Here is an 18,240-nt window from a genome sequence, read left to right on the forward strand (position 1 = left end):
GGTTTCAAAATCTAACATCAGCACAATAATCTTTGAGCTCTTCGTATAGGATTATTGATATTAAATCGCACACTTTACATAATCATCGTGAGACAATTTTCTTGCAAGATGTACTAGATCCAATAAAAACTTATGATTATGTAACAATCTGATAATAGATAAGCATTGAGGATCATATCGTAACGTGACACATGTAAGACTGTATTCATGATGCGTGAAATTGCACGGTGCATGAAATTATTGATGAGACCAGTGAGAATATTAGTAATGTGATAATGGGACGGGCTTGTGTCTAAGTATAGATGCGTGCAGTAGGAGACTATTGACTGACTGCACGATAATAGACACGCTGGATAATGTTTAATGGCAGAGATGTATAAAATTGCACATTTAGCGTAATACGCAGCAGTTATGGTAAGATATAACTATTAGGTTGGTCATATAAATTGTATGTTTATTAACTCGCGGTGAGCACGCGATGAGCTTTAAATGAACGAGCATGAAAAATTATTTTTTTTTCGCAGCAAAAGCATATATCATTTCATAACTTTAGATGCTCTTGTAAACATTGGTTTAATTTTATTAATATCGTATGTGTCGAATATATACAGATATTCCATGTGGCAATACTGTACAGATGTGTTTGAATTATATGAGAAGATTACATTCCGTCAGAGCTGCAATACTTTTTAGCTCCGTCGGGATGTCGCGGCTAAGAGCGATAAACCGGCGGAACATCACAAATTGGTATTAGCGGGCAATCGAGCACGAAATAAACAATCGCATTTAAACGTACATCTCTGCCACGAGCCGCCACCGTCCATTTGTCAGAGAATATCACATTTTTCCACTCGGCCGGGCACACAGTACCAAGGACCCCGCTCGCCTGTGTGTGCCATGGCCCGGTCGCTGTTAGTGCGCGCGTGTGTATCATAAAATAAATCGCGGCAAATAAAGGAAGCGCCAAGGTACAGAGGTTTCTCTTTTTCTCTTTCTCTCATTCTCTCTTTCTCGCTTCTCGCTTGCCTTCTTTTTCTCTCGTCAGCGACATTCCCTCGCGCCATCTCGATTCTGTCGACGTCCCGCGAAAGCCGACTCCACCGACGAGGAGTCTGAGATACACGAAGCCGAAGGAAGCCGAAGGAAGGGGCGAGAGAAGGAACTAGGGTGAATCCACCTTCGCATCCTCACTCTTTTACTCCGGGGTGGATGTGGTATTGTACTCTCTTACGGTATTTCTAATAACTTCTTCTTCTTCTTCTTCTGCTTCTTCGTCCCGCTTCTGCTTCAGGCTCGTCCCCGCTGTCTTGCCTATCTCCACCGTCTTATCCACCGGTCCCGCTCTCGCGTACCGCTGTTCTTATACACCTCCACCCCAGTCGCCGCTTTCTCTTCTTCTTCCCCATGTCTGGACTTCACAATGCCAGCAGTAATCCGACACCGTCGAGCTTCTCTCTCTCCTCTCTCGTTCGTGTTCCCACACCCTCTCCTCCACCAGCCCCCTTGCTTATCATCCCTGAGTTCCCTCTGAACAACAATTACTCCGCCATATTGTCCGCTATCCTATATCGTAAACGAAAGGTTGGAGGTCGAGTAAAACGAACTCGAAGGACAGGAGCGATGGATGGGTGGACGGATAAAGATGGAGCGCCGCCGTAGGATCAAGTTTTTAATCACTCTCCAATGTCAGTGGAAAAAGAAATGCGAGGAGTTTCGAGCCGCGTGCGCGCACCCCTGTCTTTTTGCACTACGTTCTCAGGCGAGACATAAAGTATCGTCACTCTTTCTCCGTATTGTTTTTTATATTTATAAAAAAACAGCACGCGTGAATCAACGGCTATTCAGCTTTTTACATCGAGATCTTTTTATTCTTATTTTAAAAATATAATTAAGATAAATTCATAAATCTCTCAATTTCAGGAAAATAAAAACACATAAAACACACATAAAAACGTATTTTTATTAAATACGTTTAAGACGTAGGTTTTACATATTTCTATAAGTTCTTGTGTTTTCTTCTTCTTCGATTCGACTCGGTGTGTTCTCTCGCAATATTATCAGCAACCTTAACTGACAGTAGAGGTCCCTTAATATACTGAATGGCATACTATTTTGACATTGAGTAATAATAATAATTATCTTGTGCGCTGTAAAGGTAAAGGTAGACTTGAGTCATCTAAGTAAGCCTAGACTCACGCGTTTGCTCTCATTTGCATCGACATCGACATTGACAACATTCTGTGTAATGTGCAACAATTAAAATAAGTACGGTCTTGAATGTTTGATGTTATAGCAACCGTTTGATGTGCCATTAGTCAGTATTATTCAACAGTACAATGTCCTCAATCGTTATCGTCTTATTCGCTTGATTTACTTTATGTGCCTATCCATGGGTAATGCCCGCTACCTTTTCATTCTCGCATCCTTCTTGGTAGTATATCGAATGTTATCTATAAGTAGAAAATGTAACGGAAATGCATTACTTACAATTTATATGTTTATAACGGTCATAATATTCTTTATTATATGCACGTTTTTGTCGTATTAGTGAAATATATGTGCGGATAACTTCTTTGGCATACGATTATATATTTTATTATTTGTATTCGCAAATTGCACATTTGTTAGATGTTTGTTATATGATTGTTATATGATTATTATTTACTAGCAGGATAAAATCAATACGGATTACCTACATCAGCTTATTTTGTTGTTTTTAAATTTAAAATCGAGACGAAAAAATGACATAACGACACCGTTAAAAATAGACGAGCTCAACTCGGGGAATGACATTGTCTCTACGTAATGTAACACGGCGAAAGCCTTGAAATGCGATAACGAGTGTCTCGCAACGCTTGCATCGTACTTTGACGTATACATAATGCAGAGTGTAGGTGAAGACAGAACGATAATGATAACCCGGGAATAAGACACAATGGGAACGTCTATAGCATCGAGGGTCTATCTTCGCCTGCGCGCGCACCTGTCAGAACCATCGGCCATTCCTAGCCTTCTGTCATGCCTTCTTATTGCAAGGTGTCAGGCCGTTATACACGAGAAAATGGCTCGGCACGACTGTCACTCACTCCTGACGTCTGACCCGACTTTGTCGGCGACCGCCGTGGAGGGTGCAGGAACCTCACATTTACGACTGGAAGTGCCGGCACGAGCTAAGACACGTGCAGGAATATCTGCAGCCGTGAAATCGATATTCCGGAACGACGGGGTTCGCATCCGAGCTTTTACGAGCAGCGACGCAGTAAAATACGGCACACAAAATCGTGCACCAGCAAGTTCACCCCCCACGAGCGCTCGATTGATAGCGCTCGAAGCGTTTGGTATCCAAAAATTACTTCATCAGTGCACAAGAAATGTCCCCATTCCCTGTCTCGACAAACAAACAACGTCATGTTACTCAAATTTAAGTAATTAGTCGTATAATTCAGTATATACCGGATAAATGCAGAGTTAAATGTAAGAATTTCTTAACTAAATGCATCGCTAAAAGTATTAATTTTATTGTTATTAACAGTTTTGTGGTAAATTGTGTTTATAAACTATCAAGATTGCTGAGCATTTTGGGAAAATTATCGGCGAACGATTACATAAACAGCAACGGATGTTATTGGTGCGTTACTACGGCAAAAATTACTGGTAACCCCATCGCTCGAGTTTCACCCCAGTGCACAGTTTGCAGAGGGCTTCCCAATACTCTATCGGCAAAGCCACCCTTTGCTGCGAACCATCCTTCCTTACCGACTACCTCGAGTAAAACTACCTCTGTCATATAGGGGTAGGACACCGACGTCGGTACACTACAGGTACACTACAGGGTGCGGGATAATTCGCAGGATATTCCTACCTGTTTTATCCTGCCAGCAATTTTACATCTCAGATATTTATTTGAACATTTACAAAGAATACATGCTTATTATTTTTTTTTATAGAGAATCCAATATCAAATTCTTCAATATTTTCATTTCATAATAAACTTATTAGACGATGATTGTTAACGAGCTACAACATTCTGCCGATTCTGCAAATTTGCATTCAGGAAATTTCGATAAAAATTATTGGATAATAGAACTTCTTATTCCCATTATTTCAGCAACGCAATCAATTTATTGGAACTGAAGCACTCAGGAAATGTAACAATCATGCATCTAGATCTTATAAATTATTAACTTCGTTTTATAACAGTTACCAATCGTGTGACAATATGACAAATTTGTTCCGTAATTGTGCCAAATATAAATTTTTAAGTTATTACATAACACCGGTGTTTGGAATGATGCGGTAAATGGTACCATTCTCATGTACGGTCGCATTTTTATGTAAGCAACATGGGTTTCAAGTTTTCAGGTCAAGAAAACTTGATGCCCGAGAAGAGTAGCCAATTCTACCGCTGATGAACTACTACGTGATATGGGCTTCTAATACTACGAATTCTATGTAGCTGCTGACAAGACACTTTCCTATATCGAAAATTTACTAGCGACTCTTTGATATAATACGCCTTATTATAATTATTCAAAATCTCTATACCCGATATATCAAATGTATTGCCAATGGTTGCTGTACATTAGTGATTATGTATAATAATTTTTCTGCTGAATGGTTCTAAGAGATGCTTATCGACGAAATAATACCTTGTAATTCTCTTATGTATGAAAATTTTATATAGAAAGATTTTACGTAATAACGAAATGGTAATAATGAAGGTACATGCATTCCGCGGAAAGCAGTGCATTTAGGAGAACGCATTATATACATATTACCTAGAGATTTTATGCGCGAGATAGTAAATGAGGTCAGACAAATGCAACCATTTAAAATGTAGTCAGCTATGAAGGTAATTTATAAAAAATTAGTTTAAAAACAGATTTTGCGATATTTATTATCATTAATAATGACAATCTTTAAGCGCAAGAATGCATAAATATATATGTGTTGTGTATGTAAATCTCTAAAATATAATAGACTATATAAATTCTTAAATATATAAATTATAAAAAATACATAACTACTTTGATCGAAATAACACAAATCGATAATGTAATTACTTTTAATTGGATGACTAGTAATTCGTCGTTTTCGTTCCATTAATAATGGCCATATTAACCGAGTATCAAACTATGGAGCCTATATAAATAGCGATTTGGATTTCCATCGAAATGCACGGCGCGTTTGCATGGCATATTCATCACAGTTTTCGTAATATCGAATAAGAGAGGAAACATTACGCTCGCATAAATATAAATAATGTATCAGCTCGAATGCTTTATCCAATCATCTTGAATGCTGCAGGATATTTGGAAATCATTGCACGTTTCATCGCTAGAACATCTAGGGTCGGTCACCCAGAATGTCATCTATATAAGTTTCGCATATTCCTCACATTTCGAAAATCTCAAGAGCCCAAAGGGTCCACGAATCCTTTTTCCACCATCCGCGGTGCTCCCGGTATCGTTCTGGATTTCCATCCGGTATCGTGGATTGTTTTCGGTCAACCTGGGTAGATGGTAGAAAAACGCGCAGACTCGACGCGCCATATTGAAATTTACATACGTATCCGATGTACATAAGGTGTACCTATCGGCGTGTGTACCTATATTGGCGGTGGAGTGGGAAAGGTCTTAGGGTCTCTATTGGATTACAGAACAAGCGGCTAGCACTCAAGCCCCGCAACCCCCCGTCTTGCTCGGGGCAAAGTAGTTTAGCTTTGGAGTATAGCCTTACCCATCTAGCCTTAGCTTGCCTGTCCATCCGTTACGTTATGTATCCAAGATCCACCCTAACATCGTGTATCGCTCTCTTTCTTCTCCTTTCGTACCTCCGTCTCCCTCCGTTCCTTTTCCCGCTCCTTTGTGCGTCGCGCACGTGACCGTCCCATACAGGTAAAGAAAATAAAGGAGCGGCTCCTTCATCCCAATCTGCACCTTTATAGGGCACGTGTGTATACGAGTGAAAATAGTCCATCCCGTCGAATCGTGTGTGTACCTCGTCTTTCCGGATTTTCGTCCGAAGACTTCTTTCTCAATACGTTCTCGTAAAGATGTTACCCTCAAGTTTGCTATGTATTAAATTTTACCAGTGATAACATCAAATCTTTAAAAGTAATACGTTTTTTTATTTACATAATGAATTTAGACCTTTTTTTTAAGAATCTCTTACATGAAAAAGATTACAATAAGATTACAATAAGGATATTTATCAAATAAACGAATTAGCATATATTATGATTCGAATTATATCAGATCAAGGTAACGGGAATAAATTACAACTGCGTTTATTTTAATATGAAAATAAAACAACGCAATATAGAATTCTCTGCTCAATGAGTAACTTATATCATTATGCCGACTTCCCGACTCACGTTAGCGATTTGAAGCACATGTACATACTTGGGCATTTTCGTGCAATTCGTCAGCGGACGTGCGTCTTGACGTTGTTTCGCGCCACAGAAATATCATTGCTCGCAGGTAACGAACACCGCGGCATCGTGTTACGTCGTTAAATTAGCGATGCTACTTTCCGTTCCGACAGGAAACAAGTTGCCACGGTTGTACCGGATTTACGTTTTGCAGCCAGCGGCCGCGCGCGTTACACGGTCACTAGCAAACAACGGGTACAACTTGACCCAAATACTCGAAATCGTTCCCGTCTGTCGGACAGAGGCTGGATGGAAGTTAGAGAACATTGGTACGCCGGCGGCGCGGTCGCGGGGTGTGTATTCGTATGTATGTACACTTGCGCTTGGATAGCGGAGAGCGCGGTGTTATTAAAGTAGTAAATTTCATCCTCGCCAGGATATGGATTAGATTCCGCGTATATGCTCACCGGCCCGAAACGACGGTACGTCAGAAAACAAAGTAACGTCCTATTGTTTCAAAGAACAAGAGGGCCGAGACCCACTCTGGCGTGCGCCGCGCCGGCACAGCTATTATTATGCCACCGTGATATTGGGTCAGCTCGCAGGGACCTGTTAAAAGAAAAGAAGAAAAAAGAAGAAAGAATCCGTTCGTAATGGGGTAATCCATCATCGGGGGGCAACGAAACGGGAAAGAGCCAACGAATACTCCAAATTGCATTCTATGGAAAGGGATTTTGAACGATCGATAAGGTCGCGAGAGACGATATCAACGTAATACTTGTAATTCCGCTCGTCGTTCTTCGGATTTCTCTGGCTCTGTTCGTATATCGCGTAAACTTGGATCATAGTTTGCGATAGTTTCCGAAGCAAACGCTCGTGCGCGCGCGCGCGCGCGTGGGAGAGCCCACGGAAATGTTGCCGGGTATATCTGCATACTTAATTACAGTGCGAGTGAGATTCACGTAAATCGGTCGCGATCGAGAAACTGTATTATTAGCTGCATTTATTAACTATACGTATTTGTTGACTAGCTGTATTTATTGACTATATTTTTATCAGACACATTTTTTTATATTTAAAAACATTTTACTACTTTTACAAAAATAGATGCATATAAGAAATAGAGTTTATTAAAGTTAAATTGTAACAAGTAACATTGTTAAAATGACGATATATACTGAATTTTTTTCGGAAACCATTATCAAACGACGGGCGCTTGTATCCAAAAGTCTATGACCGAGCAAATTGACTCGAGTTTCAGGATGGGTTAGTCCATCGGACAAGGAACTGGCGGTGGGCCAGCTCATTAAGAGTAACGTTCTTTTTAGCTCGGACCCTCCGAAAGACCATTTTGGTTCAGTGGATGTATATGCACGCACATAATCACTTCTGCGATGGTCACGCTCAAGATACCTTACACATCGAAGAAAAGGTCATCGGGCAAAGCGCCAATTTCAACGAAGCCGAATCCACATCGTGGTCCTTAACCATCTAACAATGTTATTACTTTCATGATTTAAAATATAATATTTCAAATAGTACAATAAGTCTGTCTGTATTAGCGTGAAGTATAATTATCTCTGTGCGCTGCTCTTATAACAGAATATTTTTAAAATAATACATTAATTAGCTGCAAAACTATCGACAAGATAACGCGATAATAATATTCTGAATATTCTTTTCGTGATTAGAATTTTTTTTCTAAATACCGGATTTATATGTCACACTCTCGCAAGTAATCCAAAATAGGAAGAGAATGATCGTTTCTCTATACGGTTCACAAATTCGCGGAATATCGTGCTCCAATGCGTAACGCAATCGCGGTGGTTAATGTCACGCAGTGTTACGCGCTTAATCTACGATCACGGTTCGGCTTATCCTCTTAATGCACACGACGTCTGCTTGGAGGTCCTAGGGACCCTACTCGATTCGGGATTAGATAGCGGCTGACTGCTAACACCTACGGTTACTCGCTACGGCGTTATCCGTAATTGGAAACTTCCGTATAATTATCCGCTCATGGCTTCTTGTCCGTCCGCATACGGCGTGGCTGGAGCACGATAAAGCATCCTCGTCCGCTGGCTGTTCCGGTAACCATCATTAATGCGATTCGCTCGGTCGGCTACGAGTGTCGTCGTTTCGAGTGGCCGTGCGCCAATGTCGGGCGTAACGCCGCGAACGTGCATTCGGTTAAAGCGCTTTTGCGGCTGCTATGGCGTAATCGCTGCCACAGGATCCGATTGCGGTTGTTTCGTCGAACTGAGGCAGGTAGGTCAGAAGATTCCTGGCACGTTCATAGATTTTATTGATCCTTGGTCATCGCGTTGCAACTTTCGTCGCTAGAATGCAATTGTCTGTCAACATTAGTGCAACTGGTAAATTTAAACTATCAGCGATCGCGTAGGTACGGCATGATCACGTGAATATTTTTTGTTTCTTGTTCTTAAATAATAACGATGATTTTATAATTAATTTACAGCAATCGATATGATCAACGTAATCCACAACATGCACGATTGTTTGAGCATCCGTCATTTTTAAATCCACATGATAAACAGCCGAGAAATAACACGTGATTGAAAGAAATAAAAGGAATTTAATCGATGCTAGTGCCACTTAATATACACTCCTAGTGGTGCACGATCGGGAAGCGGATAAAAGGCGCGAGAGCTTTCTCGAGAACGCCGTTAGCCGCGGGCCAGAGAGCGGGATTGAGGTTTTATTGATCTCAACGAAGCTGTATTTTCGAGCAAGCTATAACCCAGACAACACACGACATTGCTTTTTACCAGATTTCTCTCCTCGGCGTTCTCGATTCACGCGTTATCCGCTTCCGCGCACAATTTATTCGCGGCCTTTTCACCAGGCGCGGCAGCATGGCAGCATGGCAACCAATGTCCTTTAGAATAGGCGCGTTCTCCCACCTATCCGTCGAATCCTCGATAAATTCGAGATAACGGCTCATCGCGTTTCCGTCTTATAACGCGATTCGAACGGTCTATTCTCTCCTGCGCAACCCCATCCCGTGTACCAAATCGATCCAGGGACAATGTTCGTCGAGCGAACTGACGGTTCGAAGCGAAGGGGTCTCGTTTAATATTACATTACGTCGCGGCTGCGAAAACATATACTACATACGATACAGTTCCTTCCAGGAAGATCGGAGCGGAAGGCATTTTCATTCGCTTCTCACGATAGGGTCCGTTGACGAGAGAGAGGAAATGTGCACGAAACGGAGTAGCATCCGGTCCCCGGTCTCTATATTCTGGTGGCGTTCAGCGATGACCGCCCTCCGATAACGTTTGGACACGTCCAACGTCGGAATTCCCGCCGAAGTCTCCCCCGAATCGACCGCCGCCACCTCGATATCCAACGTCGGCGTAGCGGCAAGCCGTTATTTCACGCCGTGAGGGGCAACGGTAAAGGGGGGAGGGAGGAAGGGAGTGGACGACCCTGTGGCACGATGGCGGGCGGAAAAATTCTCTCTCGAGCGCTCCTCACCGGCCATTAATTCTATTGTCCTTCCGATCACACGGTATCTATAGTCGGGCTTTGTTCTCCGAGGACCTTACGAAAAAGTTGCGACCGAGCAATTCATTCGAGAGTCGGCGGGCTTACCGCGAGATAATAAATCGTACGGTGCGGCACGACGTGGCGCGTCGTTTGCCTTTATTGCTCCTCGGTAAGTCGCGCGAAAAAGTAACGCCACGAGTTTTGGGCACGTGCAAGTGCGCGCGGGCGCGCTTGCAAGTACTTACGTCGGCGATCGCGTTTCCGCCACATCGAACGCGTATTTCCTGAATTGCCTTCGTTGCGAGCGCTTTTCTCGAACGTCGAAATTGTACGCCAGGTGTGGCGGGAAGTGGTAATAAATGTGTCGTAATATTGGCGTTTTTAATGGGTATAATGTTAAAGATAACGGTAACATGTAAGGCAATTACTGCAATGTAATTATTTTTATAACTATATATGCTGGAATTATTTTTCACACTTCGTGAGATTTAAAATTTTAAGTATGCATCACTTGTATCATTTGCAATAAATTTCGCGGAATTCCAGCGAAACATTGATTTCGATACGCTTAACATTTGCAACCGCTGACAGAGGAATGCGCGTTTAAATTCACTTGTATGGCAGGTCGCCGAGCTGTCAACAGCTGTTTGTTAAAAAAAAAGCCATCGAAAAGCAATGCCAAGTTTCGGCCGCAACAATGTTTCGCGAACGCTTGGAAAATAAATGAAAATACTGAACATCGACCAAACGCGTTTATGGGAAGTAATGGAAAAAAAAGAACGAATTTTACCGGTACGTTTGTGACCTAATTCCCATTTAACATTTTAAAGTGCCACGACTCTTTTAACTCCATTACAAGAACGGTATTTAATTAACGGGGAAAAAATGTTGAATAGTTTCGCCGTAGTTAGCCCTGAACTTTCCAACGTAGACCGAGAGATGTAAGAACCGCGCGCAAGTCGGTCGACTCTTAAAATGTCCACGGACCGAACATTTGAAAGAACTTTATAAATGCTTTAGCGATTGTACTCTCGCACTCTGTGTCGTGGTGTTGTACACCTTGAATTTTACACGTAAAACTGCATGTCCGTGTCTTTTAACAATCGGAAAACCACACCGATGTAAAATTTTACAAAAACCGATATAAAAGTGCGCGAATCAAAATTTCCCTTTTACCTCTTTTTTGCCGACGTTTTTCGGAATATACAGCTGGCTAGAAAATGTGTCGCTCTCTACACCAGTATGCAACTGTGCAGATGAGAAGTAACTTTACGTCACATCTGTTTTGAAGACTTTTCATACAAAAATATAATGTAAGTGTTTATACATTTTTGCTTCCTGATCTTGATACATAAACAAGTAACTGAAGTTTAATCTTGCAAGAGATCATTAAACACTGATGTTGAATGCATTCTGCACTCTTTTTTTTTAACTAATTGGATGTTCGTAAAATATTTACATTATTCTCCATTTGGAGCGCGTCGTGATTGCGAAAATACGCGGAATTAGCGGATGATTCGTCGAGAAAAGTTACCGCCACCATGCTATTCTTCTTCCATTTTAACCAATCAATTTCCTTCGTCGTCTCGCTCCCGCCCTTCCTATCCGGCCGAGTCAATTTAATTCTGATTAATTACGTTTTAATTAATACAAACGCGTTTTCCGAATCTTAGGCCGAGTCTGCGGGCTGGGGCAGGGGCTTGCAAACGGTACGGCTTCTTTTTGTATTTACTTCTCCGCTTTTACCTTGAATGAAATCGAGGCAGGGGGGTTGTCTCGGAAATCCGAATGAGAAGACGAGAGTGACTCTTCAATCCGGAATCGGGTTTTTCCTGCCATAGCGGATTAATGGAAAATAATGGCCGGCAACGCAGAATTGCGGTCGCGGAATCTCGTTATTTCCCTGTCGGAAACCCGTCGTTCATATTTATTTGTGACAGAACTGTTCCGGTACAAATATGCTGAATTCTGTCCGATAATTGCCTGAACACGACCACTACAATCGTTTCGTATCGTGTCATTTGTAATTTTTCTGCTGTCACCGTTAGAGACAGGAGTTATATATCTATATTAGAGGTAAATCGAGACAAATTTAATAAATGCGATTTAATCGGAAATTTCTTTCGCGCGAATAGCTGAGTCGAGGATTTGACTCCGATTCAAGATTGTACGCTTGAGAGTAAGAGAATAAGAGTTAGAGAATGGCGGAAGAAACAAAGAAGCTGAAAATCTCCTGATATAGATTGCTGCACGGGAAAGAGCACAATAGTGACAATTGCGATATTGCTTTAGACCGAGTTATGCAGCGGGAAATTATGAAGAGTATCACGATTGTCATTGAAAAATTCTTCAAGTCTGGTGAACTGGTAATTGTATGTCATATCATATCCATGAAATTTGTTTTATGTCAACTGCGGTTACGTGACCATAAAAAAATATTAAATTATTCCTTCGTGAATCTTCGTGTTACGTACGCAATTCTGCTTATATTACCGTAAATCTGGCTCATATCTCGTTTCGGTTAACCGTTTCTTGTGTTTAACCAGATTAAACGCGCAATACGTTTGCTTCATATCCGCGCAATTGCGAGTGTTGCACTTTTAAGACTCATCTCCCGTTTCTTGCATTAGTGAATTTCTCCGCACCAGTAGATAAAATCACGTCATAACGATATTCAAAAGTTGAGCGCTCTCCGAGCTGTAGTAATAATTGTTCATAGCGAAAATTTCCGCGCTCCTCTGTTCGGAGGCGGACGATCTTCTTTATCTCGACGACGCCGACGGTGCGGCACAGTCGGTTATCGCAGAAGAAAACGCATGCGGCAACTGCTCCACCTCGAGATTTTCCCCGGGCTGAGAGACGCGGAAAAACATTCTTACAAAGAAACTCATCGTCTTGCAGCTGCAGGTAACGTCGCCGGTCTGCTGCGGTGCCTCCCCAAGATAATGTTAATATCCAGCTCGGTTTTGTAATTGGCAATTATTTTAGCTTAGTCCGCTCTTTGTTCTCCGACGTTATCCCGGCGACGGTGCTCGCCCGGATTCCCCGAAGAATCCTCGAATGTGCCTGCAGCTGCGCCCTTTACGCAATCACTTCGAGGCTAAGCCGCCGTCGCCGACTCGTATCCCCGGGGCGGCCTGGAACTTCTCTTTAACGCGAAACGTACGTCCCATTTTCCGTTGAATCTCTTACTGCCAACAGACGCCGAGAAAATTCGGGATCAGGATTTTCCAGGCGACTCTCTTCTTCCGCCGTCGAGACTTACGGTAACGGGACGAATATTTTCGCGGACGTTATCGCGAACGGCCGCGCCGCGTTCGTTGCGAGCGACGCGTGTCCACCCACAAGGAAGACGGATAGTCAAAAGCGGCATCGAGATCACGGCCACGAGATGGGCGCGTTTTAACGGTAAATGCGAGGCGTGGCTTCCGGGACTTTCAACGTTACGGCGTGCGTTATCGAGGACAGGCATAAATCCTGAGCCTCGACTGGCCGCGAATGAGCGCGTGGAAACGCGCGTACACCCCTGGATCTCTGTCTATTTCTCTCTCTCTCTCTCTCTCTCTCTTTCTCTCTCTCTCTCTCTCTCTCTCTCTCTCTCTCTCTCTCTTTCTCTCTCTCTCCCCCTCTGCAGCGTACGCGCGCACAAAAGCGAAAGGTTATTAACGATCCTAGATTAAACCCGATAACACGCCGCGGCGGTATCTTTTGGCTCATGGCGATGCACGAGGTGCCCTTTGCCGGCGCCGCGCACACCATCCGGCCGCTTCCCTCGTTATCCATTTTCGCCGTTAACGTTTAATGCATTCCCCGAGCGGGACTGGCGCGCACCCCGTGTGCCAGTCGCAAGGCCTTGGCTCCACAAATTTTGCAAAACACACCGATATAAATCGTTTGATAACGCGCATGGCCCTGGGCGTCGATATATACAACGCGCGGGAGTCGACGGCAGGCAGGTGGAGCAGGGTACGGAGAATACGGGAAAAGGGAAAGAGAGAAAGAGGATGGGTCAGCTGGAAATTTGGCGATACGCCAGGCGGCACCGACGCGACGACGCTACGAAGTGCGCATTCCCGCACCAGCCGGTGCATCGCGTCGCCCGGCCGACCGAACGTGTCGGATGACGTAGCCGATATCGCTAATTGCAAAAACTACCGCCACGGAACATCGCCCGCAGTATCCACATCGTACTTTTTAACCCGCGCTAACCCGTGCGCGTCGCGTCCGGTCCGGTTTGGAATTCGATGCTATCGCGGGTAATTTAGACGTTTCTTTTAACGCGAAACCGCAGCACCAGCAATGTCGCTCGTGTCGATGTGCAGAATTTCACACGAAAACTTTTCTAATATCCATTCACGCCGGCCCGTTAGACATGGTTTCCAACTGACAGGGCTATATGTACTCGACGATATAACGTATGAATATTTTGGCGTTACTTTCAATTAATATGGATATAAAAAAGAAAAACAGAGAGAGAGAAAGAACTGTACGAATATATAATAAAAAGATTTAAAAAATTTCAGCCAGTAAAAATTCATACCGCACACACAGTGAGATAGAAAAATATGAAAGTATCGTAAAATGTATCGGACTTATTCAAACGAATAATAATACATTTTTTAAGGGAATATTAAATAAAATATAGAATCGTGACTGAAAGATATCAAAATTAATTCATTCAAATAAATTCACGCTCGTTACATTCACTATGAATTTTAATCTTTGCAGAAATGGCAAAAAATCCGCGGTGAGGCTTCGTCAAGAAAACGTTTCCAAGGTCTGTGCAGCGGTGCGGACACTTACGACAATTAAGCATTTCTCCTACAGGATCCACAAACTTTCCGAGAAAAAAACTAAATAAATAGAGAACCGCGGTAGTTCGTCTTGCACGGAGCTGGCCGCGAAGGACGGGGTCGATGTGGATACGCGCGGCGCGGCGCGGCGGTTGGTAGTGCCAGGGAGCTTGTGCAAACACAAAAGCTCACGGCTGAAGATAAACAGTGAGACTGTAAGCTGCAACATACCTTCGGGCATTGCGCGGTAGGTAGGATAGAGGAAGAGCCGTAGAAGGAGAGAAATACACGGACGTTGTGAGCTCCTTTCGAGGAAACCGGAAGAGGCGGGGAGGGGAAGTAAGACGCACACGGAGAAAGCCCTGGCGAAAAGAGCCACCTATAACGTTGACACCTATACCTAACAGCCGAAGGCACCCCGCCTCTTCCGTGAGAAGGTCCTCTGTAAACTTACGACATTAAACCGTCTGCGGAATAAACTCTCGTCTTAACAGCGAAAGTATACATGACGTAATTTACTTTGTTTCTTTGCTGCGGCTCGCGCGCGACTTTTGCGTAACGCAGGAATGCCTGCAACATTCGTCATGAATCTTTCCAAGTTTTAAATTTGCACCCATATTCCAGACTGCGAATTTTCGCAGTTCTTGAACGGAATTGTCGAATAAAAACGTCGCTCGTAAAGCATAGATGAAAGTTGCGATTGCGCTTCATCACGCTTTAACACGCAATACGCCAATACGTAATAAAATTTAAATTATATAACATTAATAACATGCATGCATAATCTGTTAATAAAATGAGTAGGACATTTAATAGATATGAACCAATTTTGATGTAGCTACTATGTCATGCAATGTTTAAATATCTTTGCATCTTACCTGTTGTTGTTTCCGTTGGATAGATCAGAAATCGTCCTGCAACAAACACAAATATTGCTTAATTATTATTAAATTAATTATTATTAATATAACTAATAATGAATGCAATTATGCCATTTCACTGGATTGGAAATAATAACGTAATTAAATTTATTAACCGAGCTGACTTTCCGTTTTAATAATACAATATATGAAACAAACGAAATATGATATTAACTGTAAATTGTATTATTTCTAACGCGCTTCATCATGTTTAGTATGATATGACTTTAGAAAATATATTTACCATTTTAATATATATATTTACAGTTTTCTTTTTTTTTATTTTAACGGAGCAATTAAAATACCTTCGATAGAATATCTTCGAAAACAATAATGGGTAAAAGTATATTTTGTATAGCAGCTAATCTAGCTTGCAGTCTTAACTTGTAACTGGGTTAGTGGACGCGTGCTCATCGCCCGTGACAGAGGTTTGCACTTCAAAACTACGTGACGTGGCTTACGTTCGTGTTGCGTATTCTCGGAAAAGTGACGCGTTGGTCATTACTTGCAGCCACGAGTACTCGATGGGGAATAATTAATTCAAGCAATGTCATTAAAAGTACAGCGAAAGTTAAAGCGCGCTAAATGACACGTTTATCTCGATAAGCTTGTCAAAACGACACTCTCGCCGCGATAAAAATGACTCGTAGATTGGATGAACGCGCAATTATGAAATTGAATAAAACATATGACCTCATTAAAGAGATATGAGAGAGTGAGTCGTTTGTACACCTGGTCCTTTTCGTTTTTGCAACGAGGTAAAATAATTAACGACAAATAATCAATAGGTATGCGGATGGAAATGAAATAAAAAGGAATACGGTAATATAGCTTTTATACACAGCACACAGCTGATAGTCGCAACGATTACCCATCGAATTTATCACGAACGTATCTCTCGAGACCTGCATGTGTCGGGTTCGTGTATATAATTTATTATCACTTCGCGTTACTAAAAATGCCTTTACTGATTCATTCGCAGACGCATAAAAACCACGCCGTCATACATTACTCCATGGAGACTCTTGTATCCACTTTACGCACACACAATCAACTCCCCGCTATAAAGCGGACCTCAACCTGGCAATATTTTTCCCTCCACTTTTGCGTTTCACAACTTTGAGCATGAATATAAAAGGCAGCAGGAAGTCTCGGGAACTTCATCACTATATTCTTTCATCAACTTGTTATCTCATCAAACATTTTACGACATTCTGTTTCGGTAATCAATTTTTCTACATTATTTTTCGCAAACTTACCGCATATTTAAAGGTCGAACGTAATTACGACAGGTTTTTGCTATCGCAGTTTCGATATTCGGGACCCCTAACTGGAATATCTCCCTAGCCCTCATTTCACTATGATTACATGACTTCATGGACGAAGTTTCTGTTATTGTGTGTGAAGTGGCGTGTACGGATATAAATAAATTTTGTTCGTAGCATTCAGTGGGGCCAAGAAGTCTAAAGCTAACTGAAGTTGTACCGAGTTTGAAACTTGCTCCACGAAGCACAGAAGCAGTAAGATCTTGCACAATGCGTTACAGGGTGTAGGGCTCCCTTGTTAAAGATTAGTACGATTCTAGAAAAGCTCTTCGAGAGTGAATGAAAGACACGAACGGGGATATTGTTTTCTTGTCGCGTGCTTCGAACTAACTTTGAGTGGGTAACAGAGATATAGCCGAGTAGAAGCAAGATATCGCTAAAGAGTGAGCCATTCTAAGATCAATAAAAGAGAGTTAATTCTAATCAAGAGTAGGAGTACACTGAAGTAATAATGTTACAAAAGAAAAGACGTACGCGTTACAATTACGTTTGAAACTTGCGCATATTCATGCTGATGACATTTTCACACTTGGATCGGAATAGCGGAGGATTGTAATAAATATAACGATCCGATTATGTGAGATCGTTATAAAACATTTGTTCTTATAACTGTTTCTTGAGGAAAATTTTTACGTTGATATAAATTAGACAAATTGAAATAGGCGTTATTAATAGCGTTTTATAATTACAACCTTAATACTTTTCGATTACTAAATAAAAAGGTATTGCGATCTTTCCACCAAAAAGACATTATAATCCTTTCTGAAAATTAATAAAATAAATAATAAAATCTGTATATCTTGCAGAAAAATAAAATATTGAAAGATCATAATTTAATGTTATAAAATATTTATGATTTGTGTAAAATTTGTAAACATCTGTGCAATGATCTGTGCGTGAATTTTTAAATTGATATTACTTTATTATATTAATTATATCATAAATTATTTATGCAGATATTCCAAAATGTTTTTATGTTTATCGTAATTTTTGTATAGTTATAATAAATAATTAATAACGTTTTCATTTGATAAATGTATGCATACATGGTTATTTTGAAAAGAATAATTAATGTTGATATACATTTTGCAACAAGAGCATTGACCGTCGCCTGTAATTACGAATACAAACGCTCCATTTATTTTTATCCATTACGTTAAACGCGTACGTCTTTTTCTGCTGATGCGGCGCGTGCTGCAAACGGGTGCAAATCACCCTGTTAGAGCGATTAATTGGGTCAAAATCATTATCGGTCTCTCCGCTGATATAATTAATGATCGCGACTTTGAGCAGTTAACTTCAATTACTGGATCTAT

At 41.6% G+C, this 18,240-nt stretch overlaps 1 protein-coding gene across 5 annotated transcripts in view; it reads right to left on the reverse strand.

Moving 5' to 3' along the window:
- The window catches only part of LOC112463596 (teneurin-a), a 332,312-nt gene extending 316,719 nt beyond the window's left edge, over positions 1–15,593 (reverse strand). For all 5 annotated transcript variants that reach the window (XM_025030073.1, XM_025030099.1, XM_025030082.1 and 2 more), the window contains exon 1: positions 15,558–15,593. The gene's annotated coding sequence lies outside the window, so the exon portion shown is untranslated. The remainder of the gene's footprint in view (positions 1–15,557) is intronic.
- Between the last annotated feature and the right edge of the window lie 2,647 nt (positions 15,594–18,240).

This window comes from Temnothorax curvispinosus, unplaced genomic scaffold, assembly GCF_003070985.1.
Source record: "Temnothorax curvispinosus isolate PA1 unplaced genomic scaffold, ASM307098v1 QBEX01001437.1, whole genome shotgun sequence".
NCBI classification, from domain to species: Eukaryota; Metazoa; Arthropoda; class Insecta; order Hymenoptera; family Formicidae; genus Temnothorax; species Temnothorax curvispinosus.